Raw genomic sequence first — 3,769 nt, 5'->3', positions numbered from 1 at the left:
ATTGGTCTTCATCTTGGCACACCATGGCATATGCCTGATTAACATTCGGTAAAGGAGACATAAGAAGAATTTGTGACCGGGCTTGCTGAAAATTGTCGTTTAATCCCATAAGAAACTGGAAAAGACGTTGCTGCTGGACTATTCTGATATATTCTCTGGCAGTCTCGCACTTGCAGGTAGGTAAGGGTACTAACAACGAATATTCATCCCATAACTCTTTGAGTTTGGTATAATACGCAGATACCGTGATAGTCCCCTGAATTATAGAAGAAATTGCTTTCAGAAGAGAATAAATCTTGGCACCATCAACTTTATGAAATCTTTCTTTGAGATCATCCCACACGGCATGTGCATCATTAGCAAATACAATACCATTAGCTATTTCCTTGTCCACAGAATTAATGAGCCAGGAAAGAACTACCGCATTACAGCGGTCCCACTGTTCCTTATGGTGCGATTCACTTGCCCGAGTGTAACTACCCTCAATGAAACCCAGCTTATTTTTGCCTTGTAATGCTAGGCGCATGGCTCTGCTCCAAATAACGTAATTACTGGAGCCGGTGAGGATTTGGGAGACTAAGGTGGTGGCTTGGGTATCTAAGGGATGCAGAAAGAGTGGATGATTTGCATCAATCACTGAAGTGTTGGAAGTCGACTTCTCACTCATCATGGTAGGTTCTTGAATAATCTTTGAACGTGTTTACGATCAGTAAAACTAAAGTGAAATTCTGGGAAAATTGTTGCAAGTGGATCACTGGCGCAGCGGATGACAAAACAATCAGAAACGTAGCAGTCTTCAGGATCTCAGTGATGACAGATCATGGAATCTTGATGTGTCTTGATTGAGGAGACGCAGAAAGATTGGTTGAGGAGATGCAGGAAGATTGAAACTCACCTGCGCACCAGATGGCAGCGGTGTAATCGCGGGAATCTTCAGAGTCTCAGTGATGGCGGTTCCTAAAATTGTGATCTGGCTTGTTGAGAAGCAACCGAAATGGCGCAGTCACGGACCTTTCTTGATGATCCGAGTACTACTGATAGCGCCGATATCAATATCTCTTACGCAGAACAAAATGAGAAACCCTGCTAGATCACAGATTGGGTTTCGGGTATTGCAGATGGTGTTGCCGAAACGACTGTGTTGCAACACGGTAATGATTTCTGGTGAGGAGGCAATGGGGCCTTCGACTTTTGCCAACACGGTGATGATTTCTGGCGAGAAGGCAATGGGGCCTTCGACTTTCACCTTGCAAACGGGCTCAATCACTGGACCTGACGCTCTGGTACCATGTGAAACAGAACTAAACAAGTTACTGGACTTGGTGGAAAATACCAATCGGTTTATTATTGAACAATCGATCAATATTTATACAGCAGATATGAACCCATAATGGGCTTACGGCCCAATACATCAATACACTGGACGCCTATCTCTTAACATAAAGGATTGCCATTTTACAAGATAAAAATCCAGAGAAGACGAGAGTCCAAGAATGCAAGAAAGAACAAGACAATGAAATCAATAAGAATGGTGACTCTAAATCTCTGGCTTCTGCGTTTTTTTCCACATAGCCAAACTCTTTTATGTCTTACGACGCTGCTCCGTCCGTTTCCTTCCAGCAGCATAAATAAATCTTGCACCCAAACACCTCCTATACATACCTTTTTTTTAATACTATATTCATAATAATAACAAAAAAAAAAAATCATCATCATCATCCCTATCTTATCCTTCACATAGCCATGAAGATTGCAGAAGCAGAACAGAACATCCTCGATGACTAGTTCAATGATCCTAACCTTATTTCAAGGCAATTCTTCGAAATTCTTGTCTTCTCGAACTCATAATTGTCCTCCCCTGAGATCTCAATCCTGACCAATAATTTTCCATCTTCATCATTAATCCGTGACCTCGTCTTACAAATTCTGTAGAACATGGAGGCCACAATAGTATCAAGGACGATGAAGATTGAGTACAAGTAAGCAATGAAGATAGCCTCTAAAGCCATCGAAGGTTCTGCTCGTCCACCAACACGATACGCTCTCACGACCCGAAAGTGAAACAAGGCTTCAATGACGGCCAGAGCCATGTTCATGGGCAGAGCCAAGAGCAAAGCCATTGATGTTCTTCCCCTTAAAAGAACACAAGCCTTAAGAATCGCTAAATACCCTCCACGTCCTTCCATACCAGACACAGCCATCGCCATACTGCTGATGACGAGTGCATTGGCTAAAAGAACAGAGAAGATAACCGCCCCACATGTTGTAACCAAGAACAGGGTATCAGGGGAAGTGTCGTCCAGTCCTTCGACGACACCAAAGGCAAAAAACATAAGACAATACGATGTTGCAATGGCAGAAATAACCAACAATGAGTTGCTAATGCAGGTTTTTAGGAGTGGCTTGTACAGAAATATCATGGAAGTAAAAGAAGAAGCAGAGGAAGCTGGCCTGTGGGGTTGTTTCAGAGCCTCAAAAATGGAAGCTTTAGCGATGATGAGGAAGCTGAGGGTAAAGGGAAGGATGAATATTATGGAAGCGATGGTTTCTGAAGCCTTGTGGCCAAAAAGGGTAAATATTTTTGAAGAAGAAGAAGAAGGGAATCCCGCAGCATCGAACAGAGTCTGCAAGCGATTGGAGATTTGGGGAAAGAGCGATGAAGAGGAAGGGACAAAAGCTTGAGAGAGGAGAATGGAAGCAGAAAACGGAAGAGCGAGGAAAGCAGAAACAGAGGTGAAATAGTGATAGTTCAGAAGGAAACCATGAACTGATCTTCTGAGAATCTTGCCTGCAAAATCCATCGGAATTGGATGTGAGAGAGAGAGAGAGACGAAAACTTCAGAGTAGGTTTTGAAGAAGAGAGAATTTCTAGAACGGAATGTGAAGTTTTGTGAGAAGGGGATTATAAGGAGTGTTGGCTGGCAACACGAAGAAATGGCAAAAAGGAATGGGGCTGTTTGGACATAGTTTTCACCAAAGATTTTGGAAGTATCCTGTGGGTTATAGGAATCCTCACCCGCTAGCTTTACACAAGACAAACAACACAGCCCTCCCTTTCCTGTTCTTACTCTTTCTGTAACTGCAATAATGAAGTTGGTATGGAAGTGGAATTTTTGAGAATTTATCAACTGACTCCGCAATGAGTCATACCAGATTCATTTTATCATTTATGATTTTTATTTTGCGGGCACTCAATTCAATCATTCATTGCATATATCTATTCAGGTCCTTTTTCTCCAGATTATGAATGAAACTTTAAGGGAGTTTATCCATTAGGTGAAGAAAGATTGTGCATTTTTCATTTTACTATTTGGTCCGTGATTTTTTCCTGGAGTGCTCTAAAAGAACTTAAACACCCAGCTAATTTGAAAGATATGCATTTTAAATATTGTTTAGTAACTAGTCCAAGATTAAAAAGAAAGAATCTTTCAAATAATAAGCCAACATATTTATGAATGTCAAGTATTATAGTCCCTGTATGTTGTTTGAGAAAGGATAGCTTAAAATGCACTTTAAGCTATAGACTTAGAATTGGTGGCTACAGTATTTTTCAGGTCCAAGTAACGTACATTTTAAAAAATAATCACAAAATGAAGCATTCAGTTCAATGTGCCCCACCTTTCTTGCATCTTTATGCTTTTTATCTTCAAGTATACTGCAAATTTTTTCAAAAAATCCAATTGAATGGAATGCTTCAAGTAAAAATTTGTTGAAATGGTTTTAGTTTTGATCAAGTTGACTTTAAAAGTTTTAAAAGCCATCCCGCCAA

At 40.7% G+C, this 3,769-nt stretch overlaps 1 pseudogene; it reads right to left on the bottom strand.

The window, feature by feature from the left end:
• Window positions 1–1,505: 1,505 nt before the first annotated feature.
• Window positions 1,506–2,952, bottom strand: LOC114721827 (uncharacterized; annotated as a pseudogene).
• Between the last annotated feature and the right edge of the window lie 817 nt (window positions 2,953–3,769).

Source organism: Neltuma alba, unplaced genomic scaffold (assembly GCF_004799145.2).
Source record: "Neltuma alba isolate B1F8T4 unplaced genomic scaffold, ASM479914v2 tig00012070_pilon, whole genome shotgun sequence".
Classification (NCBI taxonomy): Eukaryota; Viridiplantae; Streptophyta; class Magnoliopsida; order Fabales; family Fabaceae; genus Neltuma; species Neltuma alba.
Note: the sequence above shows the minus strand (reverse complement) of the source record. Positions and strands in the feature narration are given on the sequence as shown.